This window comes from Physeter macrocephalus, chromosome 7 (genome assembly GCF_002837175.3).
Source record: "Physeter macrocephalus isolate SW-GA chromosome 7, ASM283717v5, whole genome shotgun sequence".
Taxonomy (NCBI): domain Eukaryota; kingdom Metazoa; phylum Chordata; class Mammalia; order Artiodactyla; family Physeteridae; genus Physeter; species Physeter macrocephalus.
Window position 1 is genome coordinate 151768724 of NC_041220.1, and position 10452 is coordinate 151779175.

At 44.9% G+C, this 10452-nt stretch overlaps 1 long non-coding RNA gene across 3 annotated transcripts in view; it reads left to right on the forward strand.

Annotated features, from left to right (window-relative positions):
• LOC114486644 (uncharacterized) overlaps positions 1-10452 on the forward strand; it is a 369699-nt gene that overhangs the window by 307305 nt on the left and 51942 nt on the right. The window lies entirely within an intron of this gene.

The window sequence follows — 10452 nt, forward strand, 5'->3', positions numbered from 1 at the left end:
AGTCAAGAGAAAACAAAGTCCAATCACTTGTTTGTGTCCAGAAGTGGAAGGTCTGGATGGATTCCGTAATTTTCCTTCAGTTCATCTCTCCCAAGCAAACAACATTGTTATTTCTTTCAATTTATTCATTGAGCTTTAACATCCCCTGTTGAGAACCTAGTGTTCTCTGTGGCACACAAACTCCCGTTCATTAAATTTAGTTAGACTGCAGTGACCCTAATGGTGACTAATTGGTGAGTGCTTGTTAAGTGCTGAGTGGTGCTTTGAAGAGGTCCACGAATGATCTCATTAAACTTCTCTGTATAAATATGGGATGGGTGCTCTCATAATTGTTGTACAAACATTGCCAGTCAGTTGCTCAGAGTCACTGATTTGAATCAAAATAGTTGAACCTTGTGAACCCAGAGCTGTAAACTTGATATCATAGTCAAGAGAATTAGGTGCCTGGGTCATAGACCTTGGTGTATCAGGGAGCAGTGAAGACCAAGGGAAGCAAAGAGCTTCTGTGCTTCTGTCCCACCAGGTTGTCTTTGGATCAGAGAGTTGATTCTGAGGAGACTGAAGTCACTATGGGAAATTGTATCAGTTAGCTGTGGCTGTGTAACAAATTACCACACACTGAACAGCTTCAAACATGGTCCCAGTTTCTATGGGTCAAGAGTCTGGGTGCGACTTGGCTGGGTCCTCTGCTTGGGTCTCACATGGTCAAGGTATCCAGTGGGGTGTGTTGTCATCTGGAAGCGTGACGAGGGAAGGATCCACTTCTAAGTTCCCTCAGTTTGTTGGGGGAATCTAATTCCTTGTGGTTGTAGAGTTCATGGCAGAACGAAAAGGGAATACAGAAACTTCAAGGTAACCTTGTGGTTGTGACTTCAGGAAGAAGCTACCACTCTTTCAGTGAGCAAATGAAGGGAAAAAGTTGGATAGAAGTTAAAAGCACAGTTTGGGGTGAAAATCCGGACACATAATGGGATCTATAGCAATATGATTTACATAAACATGAAACCCACATAAAATGCTACACACTTCATAAAAACAGATGAGCAAATAACTCCTGTGAAACATATTACATAGTTTCCAACACTGGGGTGAGGAACAGTGATGAAAAGAAACACATGATAAAGGGCAGAGGATCTTTACCTCGTGATGATGCCCCGTGATCTGACCAGTGTGGAATATAATTCACCCATTCTTCCCCACCAGAGACTCAAAAGGGGAGAACGGGCTGTGTTTTAAAGTATCCGTTAAGATATTTTCCCAAAAAGGTCATTAAAATAAAAGTAAAGAGACAAAAATCTTTCCCTGTTGATAGACTTAAACAGTTAAAATAGACTTGTTTTGGTGACCCAAATCATTGTTATATGGAATATTGCCGACCGTGTGTACTCTTCACCCCAGCCAGACAGCCCAGTGCTTCTCAGGGCTGGATAGTTCCTTTGTACATGATTAACTGTACTCTTTCTTCTGTGCTGATGCTCTCACGATTCCTTTGCTGTTAGTCTGGGCCGGAAAGGGCACAGAGAAGCAATTTTCCTTATAAAACTGAGAGTTACAAAAAATGAATATGTGTTGGCAAGTGTTGAGAGGAACTTCTCATCAGAAATTCCAGGCTCGGAAACCAAGTTCTGTGTCCAGGCTTTATCATCCTTACACGTTGAAGTCATTGCAACTACATTTGTTGATGCATTTGTTATGTGTAATGAGGCTCCTCTCCTTCCACTGTATGGGGGAAAACAAATGAAGCAAAAGTGAACTTTGTCAGAATCCCAGTTTGGTGATAAGTACATCCTTCAGGTAGACCCTCAGGCTTCTCGTTTTCAACCAGCCCTGACTTCCGGGGCTCTCTGTTCTGTGATGGTGAGTTGAGCATCTTCAGGAGCCTGTGACCTCATCACCAGAAAAGATTTGGTAAAGGGAGTGAAGAATTCTTGTCTGTGCTTTTCTTTCCTAACAGAAGCTCAGAAGCAATGAGTCTATTTGAACTGCTCTAAATCCTTTTTGTGTGGAACTCTCAGGAAATGCTGTAGCCGTGTCTCATCATTAATGATGTTTTGGAAAACCAGCTCCGTTTGAACTCCTGGGTCTTCAAAAATGATTGCTTTACCACAGTGACTCCTGTACTAAGTCTAGATGTAAATTAAACAGGAGTTCCCCCAATTTAATGTCTGGAAACTAACTGGGGGCCTGCAGAAGCCACAGTAAATCTTCCAAACAACTTGTTCATTGCACTGAGTGTTTTGATCTGAGGTTGAAGAGGAAGTGTGGATGGAGAGTGCTAGATTTAATCAACAAAAGTAACTTGAGGGACTGAAGATACTTTCATTACCAGTAAGACAGACTCTTCTTTTGGTATTTCAGGTCAGACATTAGTTCAAGGTGAGAGAAAAATGTCAACATCCCTTTTTTTATTTTCCTCTGAGAAAATAGAAAATAGAGTGTTCTTGGCACACTCAACAAAAACTAAGATGAAAGATGAAAGGTCCTCTCTCCAGATAATGTAGTCTTTTTTTTTTAATTTTGATTTTTTTGTTCATTATGGATTTTTTTTTTTTTGCATCTATTTTTATTTATCTGGCCATGCCACACGGCATGCAGGATCTTAGTTCCCCGACCAGGGATCAAAACCATGCCCCCTGCAGTGGAAGCTCAGAGTCTTAACCACTGGACCACTAGGGAAGTCCCCAGATAATGTAGTCTTTAGTGGGATGATTCCTATAAAAACAAATAAAACCAAAATGATAAGTACTCAGTGCGGGTATATTTAAGATGAAGAGAAAACATATGAGGATATACAGTCACAGAGAAATTCACGTACAGCTGTGTTTTTTGTTGTTTTTAATTTTATTGGAACATAATTGAGTTACAGTGTTGTGTGAGCTTCAGGTGTACAGCAAAGTGATTTAGTTATATACATATACGTATATTCCTTCTTTTTTAGATTCTTTTCTCCTATAGATTATCACAGAATATCGGGCAGAGTTCCCTGTGCTACACAGTAGGTCCGCATCGGTCATCTGTCTTATATATAGTACTGTGTGTTCATCCCAGCTCCTGATTTCTCCCCGCACCCCACGTTTCCCCTGTGGTAATCGTCAGTTTGTTTTCAATATCTATAAGTCTGCTTCTGTTTTGTAAATAAGTTCATTTGTATCTTTTTTTAAAATTAGATTCCACATATAAGTGATGTCATATGGTATTTGTCTTTCTCTGTCTGACTTACTTCACTTAGTATGATCATCTCTAGGTCCATGAGAGAGAGTTTTAAGCTAAGCCTTAAGTAGAAAGAGTTGGCCCGGGAAATGCGTCTGAAGATGGCGGGAGACATATCTGCAGTGTCCATGGGAACGGGTCTAGGACCGGAGACTTTGAGATAACTAAGTATGCCCACGGCACGAAACACGTGGGCAGGCGCACAGCAAGCAGGAGGAGGACTTCAGCGGGCCAGTTCATGAAAGATATGCTACACCATGAAAATCCATGTGGACTTCGTGCTTACCGACATAGGCAACCTCTGAGGAGGAATTGTCAGCCAGAGACTAGCACAGCCATTTTCGCATACTCGAGCGGCTGTTCTGTTAACAGTACAGTGGATGGACTAGGGGAAGAGATGGAAGGCCTAGGTAGCCCGGGGGGGCAGAAAAGAGACGACCACAAGTGCTGTGCACGTGTGGGGACAGAGGAATGGAGAGGCTCGTCCGGTGCAGCCTGTGACCATCCCCACAGAGGCACACGTTCGGAAGGTCTGGCTCACTAGGGTGCTGACCGGTAGGATTTGGTGTGTACCGTGATTCGGTAGGATTTGGTGTGGTCCTCTTATCCCTGCTTTCTCTTGCCAAGGTTTCAGTTACCTGCCGTCATCCAAGGTCGACAGATGTTAATCGGGAAAGCCCAGAAATAAAGAAGCCATGAGTTTCAAATTGCACGCCGCCCTGAGCAGCGTGGGGAGATGTCTCGGCGCCCTGCTCCTTCTCCCGCTGTGTCCCCGCCGGGGGTCATCCCGTCGTCAGCGAATCCCCGTTCGTGACCTCGTAGGTGCCTCAGCTATCAGGTTGAGTGTCATGGGAGTGCTCGTGTTCCGGTAACCCTTATTTTACCTTACGGCGGCCCCACAGCACAAGAGTAGTGAGGCAGGCAATTCACATATGCCAGAGAGCGTCCATGAAGTGCTTCCTTTCAGCAAAACGGTGAGTGTTCTCAATGAAGAAAACAATATGCTGAGCTTGCTGAGATCAACAGCAAGAAGTAATCTTCTGTCTGTGAAGCTGTGAAGAAGGAAAAAGAAATCTGTGCTCGTTTTGCCCTTGTCCCTCAGACTACAAAAGTGATGGCCCCTGTGCACGATAAGTGCTTGGTTAGGCTGGAAAAGGCATTCAATTCGTACAGTAAGATATTCTGAGAGGGCGAGACCTCACTCACATAACTTTTATTGCAATATATTGTGGTAATTGTTCTATTTTATTATCAGTTATTGTTCATCTCTGTGCCTAATTTATAAATTAAACTTTATCATCGGTGTGTATGTACAGGTGTGTAGCTATAGGGTTTGGTACTATCCATGGTTTCAGGCATCCACTGTGATTATTACAGCGTATCCCTGGTGGACGGCGGCACTATGTCATGAACACGACAGCCACTAGAAACGCTTGCAGGTCCCTGGTTTAGGCCAGAGATTGTCCCGAGACTAAGGTATTGTGACCTTTCCTCAGCTTGGCCCGAGCAGGGAACACAGGAAGGACGGCACATGAGGGGAAGCGGGTAGAAGTGAAGGAATCAGCCAGGGGTAGGATTTAATGAACGTGAGACCTCTGTTGGGGGTTCAGGTAGAGATGCCTTGTGGATAACTTGAAATATGGATCTAGAAATCAGGATAAAGTCACAAAAATTTAGAAGTCAGTCATGTATAAGAAGGAGTTAGACACATCTGTGGGCTTACCCACGAATTGGGTAGGATGGCGAGAACAGGAGAGCAGTGGGGACATCCACTTTTAAAGGCTGGTGACGGGGAGAAGACTGCACATCCCCACAGAGAAGGAGTAGTCAGGGGGGAAGGAAGTGAAAACGGTGGGACAGCAGAAACCCACGGGGCCTGGAAAGAATGGATGCGCCCTGAGCAAGTACAGTAGACTCTGGCGAGATTACTTTATTCCAGTCTTCTGCTCACACACTTGTTTCTTTTGGTAGGAAATATACTTGTGATGCCATCACCAATCTTTCCATAAATTCTGGCCTCTCGTATGAAAAAAGTGACTTCACTTTTCTTGATCCTGACTCCTTAGAATCCACCAATGCTTGTCCCTCTCATCAGAGCCTCAGTATTGTCAGTCAGAGGTACTTTGGTGTTCAAATCATAGTTTCTGCTGTGTTTAAAAAGTCAACCAGATGGTCAGTGGGCTTCTGTACACTGCATGCTCTGTTTGACCTCTCACATTAAATTTTGAGCTGATGTAGTTTCACATTCACGAAAGAAAGGTATGGATAGGCAGAGAAACAGACTATCAGTCATTTGCACCTTTTGCAAATGATTGATTGAAAAATAATTCTTGAGGGTATTATGCTTAGTGAAATAAGTAAGACAGAGAAAGACAAATATTATATGTTTTTACTTATATGTGGAATCTAAAACATAAAACAAAGGAACAAGTATAACAACAGGAACGGACTCACAGATACAGAGAACAAATTAGTGGTTATCACGTGGGGAGGGACAAGATGGGTGAAGGGGATTAAAAGGTCCAAACTGCTAGGTATAAAATAAACAAGTTACAAGGATGTAATGTACAGCACAGGGAATATAGCCAATATTTTATTATAACTTAATGTGGAATATAATCTATAAAACTATCAAATCGCCATGTTGTACTCCTGAAACTAATGTCATTTTTTTTTTTTTTTTTTTTTTTTTTTTGTGGTATGCGGGCCTCCCTCTGCTCTCCCGTTGCGGGGCACAGGCTCCGGACGCGCAGGCTCAGCGGCCATGGCTCACAGGCCCAGCCGCTCCGCGGCATGTGGGATCCTCCCAGACCGGGGCGCGAACCCGGTTCCCCTGCATCGGCAGGCGGACGCGCAACCACTGCGCCACCAGGGAAGCCCTAATGTCATATTTAAGTAACGTATACTTTAATAAAAAATAGTGATTCTTGAGACCTACACCCACCCAGATTTTGGACCAGGCAGAAAGGACACAGCCATGGACGAGCTAGTCTTAGTCCAGCCCTCATCGAATTATTGTCTCCATTTATCTAGTTTGGAATCCTGAGAGTAGCACTGATCTCGTTTGGGTTTTCTCAACCAGCAGAACCCCAAACAAGGATTGTAGTACAAGTAACTTTCTGCAGAGGTAACCTCAAATTTGTGGTAAAAAATTTGAGTCCCTGACGCTTGCTTTCCCAGCTTAGGTTGGGCAGGTGATGCTCTGCCTTCTTGTTCCAGCTTTCACACTGTAAATAGTGTCCTTTGTGCTGTCTAGTTAGTGACATGTTATGGAACTTTGTGCCTTATTTGAGTGGTTTTGCTGTTTCGAATGACCCCCAAATGTAGTGCTGACGTGCTGTCTAAAGCCTGGTAGGTGAACGGAAAAGTGAGACACAAAAAAGGGTGAGTTATTGAGTACGTTTTGCTGAGTCCCTCAAGGGAATACTCTGAGAGTATTCGTAATACATGCCTGCAGGAGCTCTCTGAGGTGGGAATCAAACCACAGTGTTTGTGCAGCACCTGTGTGGGGAATGGGAGTGAAGGACCTGTGTCTTCTGTCGGGAGCAAAGACATTTTCCTCTGTCCTTCCAGGCTCTTCTGTCTGGTGTAGTAATTAAATTGACCCGAGACAGATCAACAGGAGAAAAATCAAAATTTAATACCATGTATACATGGGAGAGACCCAGGAAAACTCAGTCACTCGCCAAAATGGCAGAACCGCTCTGCTTAAATACCGTCTTCAGTTAAGACAAAAGAGCCTGCTGGGGTAGCGGTTTGGGACCTCAGAGGGGAGGAAGGCAGTTCCCATGGAGACGGAGAAGCAAGTGTTTGTAAGCAAGTGTTTGCTGGGCCTGCAGAGACAGGGGGACACAGAGAGGGATTGTAACAGGCAGAATTCGCTGGGTTCCTCCCCACCTACACGCCCAGTTCACAGTATCGTTATCTAGGGTGACGGCTCCCTTCCTGGGGCAGGTCCTCTGTCGACATTCCTCAGGCAGTTAGGGGAAGGTCACACATGCTTTTTTAGTCTTTCGGGCCTTGATTGCTCTCAGCTAGAAATAATCCTCATGCCAAAGAGGCAAAGCTTTGGGGGTGGCCAGTTTTGCTCCCCTACGCAATCTAGAAGGAGGGAGTTTAGTGCGTGTCCAGTGGAGTTAGACAGACCTGGCTTCCAGTGCAGCCGTGCCGCTGGCTGGTGTGGGGCGCTGGGAAAATTCCTCGCCTTCTCTCCGCCCGATTTTCCTCGTCTGCGGATTGGGGCTGTAAAGGAGAACTCAGTTAATGCCTTCATACAGTGCGGTCGGTTCCTTGCTTGGCACATGGAAGCGATAAAAGTTTTCTTTAATCGTTAATATGATTACCCATTCCTTCCATTGAAATCTCATTATCATCCCCTTCTCATTAGTGTTTTAACTATTTCCTCATTCCTTGGAATCTTTCACAAACATTTTTCTCTTCTTGCTGCCACTACTCCCGTTTACCTTTCTAACTCGTGACTAGTATACGTTTCCAAAAGGATGATCAGAGCAAACAGAGAGGTGGAAAGGTCAAAGAAACGGTGCACAGAAAAGATATGCCTGCATCCTGAAACCCCACTGAAAGCTAAGCATGGTGAATAAAAATAGACCCACCATATGCCTCACCGTGAAATTGCCGAGCACCAAGAAGAAAGAAAACGTACCCTTAATCTGATTCAAAATTTTGTGTCTGCACAAAAATTTACACGTAACCCCAAAATCAGTGCTCGCACTTGTTTCAGAGGCATTGGTGGACGTGCACACGGTGGTGAAAGATTTGTGTCACCAGACACACGCTTGCCCAGCTGGGTCAGGCAAGACGCACTATGTCTTCTTGTTTCAGCTCCCACACTGTAAACATGAGCCTGCACTTGTGGTCTACTTAGTGCCCGGTTTTGGCATCCTTGTGGTTTGTTTCAGCGATTCTCCTGTTTACAGCGGCCCCATGTGTAGTGCTATAGTGCTATCTGATGTCCCTAAGCCCAGGAAGCCCGTGGTACGCCTTATGGAGAAAATGCATGTGCTCCATAGACTTCGTTCAGGCATGACTTACACTGCTATGAGTCCAGTGTTAAGGAATCAACAGTATATGGTAAATAAGTTGTCTTTCCAAAGAAACACAGAATAAACAAGGTCACACATGTATTGATCAGTTGATGAAATGTTGTGACCAGGGGCTCTCAGGAACCTAACGCTGTGTTTCTCCCCTCGTAAGCGGCATTCAGTATCTGCAAGTTCATTGCCAGTGAAGAGTTCGTAGCACATCACTACCAGAATCGATGGCATGTGTATTTTTAAATCCAGACAGGACTCAAAGCAAAGCAAAACAACTCAGAAAACTTACAACAGAATCAAAGCCAAACTTTTCATACGCAAGACTTGCTCGCAAAACACGATGGCACAATACCTGCACTGTTCTGAACGAAAATGATATTCAAACTATAATATGGTACCCACTGAAGCAGTAGGACGGAGTAATGAATTGCTGTTGAGCCCAAGTTCGCGTGCCTGATGCGCAGTAAGGCCAGACAAACACACGTGTCAGAGTTGGGAGCAGAGAGAGGATTGTTGCAGGGCCAAGCAAGGAGAATGGGTGGCTAGGGAGTTGGGAGCAGAGACAGGATTGTTGCAGGGCCAGGCAAGGAGAATGGGTGGCTTGGGCTCACAAGGCCTGAACTCCCTGATAGTTTTGGGGGAAGAGTTTTTATAGGCCACATTTGGGGGGAGGGCTGCAGGGTGTGAAACCTTCCTCTGATGGGCAGGTGGGGAGGTAACTGGGTGGTGTTCTGAGAATCTCAAGTCATCAGCCTTCTGGTTCCGGTGAGTCTGGGGTCCACGTGCTTGTGCTCAGCCTGAAGTTACCATCCTTCACCTGGGTGGGGGCCTTTTTTCCCGTGGAAGGACTCAGAGATCTATTGTTATGTGTGTCCTCTGAGGAGGAACCAGGACCCTGCTTTATTGCTGCACTGTTGTTTCTTGACGGCTCCTCCCTCGTTTCTGCCTTCCCTCCCTTCCCTAATTAGTTATCTGCCCTTTGGAACTCAGGGAAGGTTTAGGAGGTGGGAGCCTTTTTCCTGCAAACAAGAAATGGGGACATGGATAGGCTTTTGTACCCGGGAGGGCCCCTCAGGACCCTGCTTGGTTTCAGTCTCCTCTTTTCTTTGATGTTCCTCCCCTTGGTCTTGAGGGGAGCAGTCATTGGTCAAGACAGGGAATACAGTTTTGGATAGAGAGGTTAATCATATACTCAGCAGAGGAGCTCAGTTTTAGGGGGGTCGGTTTGAGAATCATAAGTTGGCTTTAGAATTGTGTGCCCCGATTCACTGATACTTCCATTCAAAAGGTGGAGCCTGATCCCCTCCCCTGGGCTGGGCTCAGTGACTTGCTTCATAATCCAACAAAGCAGAAGTGATGGTGTGTGAGTTCTGAATCTAGGTTATATAGAAGCATTGCATATTTCATCTTGGTCTTTTTGAGTCTGTTGGGTCACTTGCTTTGGGGGAGGCCAGCTGCCCCGTGAAGAGGCTGCCCTGGGGAGGGTCCCCCTGTGGTGAGGAACTACCAAATTCTGCCTGCAGCCAGCAAGGAACCGAGGTCTCCTGTTGCTTGCCATCTTAGACGCGGATCCTCCGGCAGAGTCAAGCCTCCAGGTGACTGCAGCCCTGGCCAATGGCTTAAATGCAGTTTCCTTAGAGACCCTGAGCAAAAACCACCCAGCTGGGTGACCTCCACATTTTGACCTTCAGACACTGTGTGAGATAAATGATTGTTGTTTAAGCTGCTCAAACTTGGGGGTTATTTGTTATGTTGTTATGTAATGATAGATACCGCCTTCCATTAATCCTTTCCGAGTATGGGCTTCAATAAAATGACTAAATCAGGAGAAGAGAAGCTTTGTAATCTAAGAAACTTAAACACAGAAGAGTGATGCCTGTTAATGTCGGTGACAAGCAGCTGTGTTTGGAGCAGAAGGCCGGGGTCTCAGGAGCGAGAACTGTAGTTTATGGAAAGAAAAAATATCCTGTATCCTTTTGTATATGATCAGGAAACATGGGAGAGTTTTTAAATACAATAAATACACAGAAATTAAGAAGAAAAGGAAGAGAGTTATGAACCTAAGAATGTAAGATACATTCTACAAAAAAATACCATATGATAAAAAAAATTGGTGCAGAAGTAATATTTATAATGCTGACGTGTAGCATGTTTACTGATTTCTCAGTGCCGAGAATTAACCTACCTA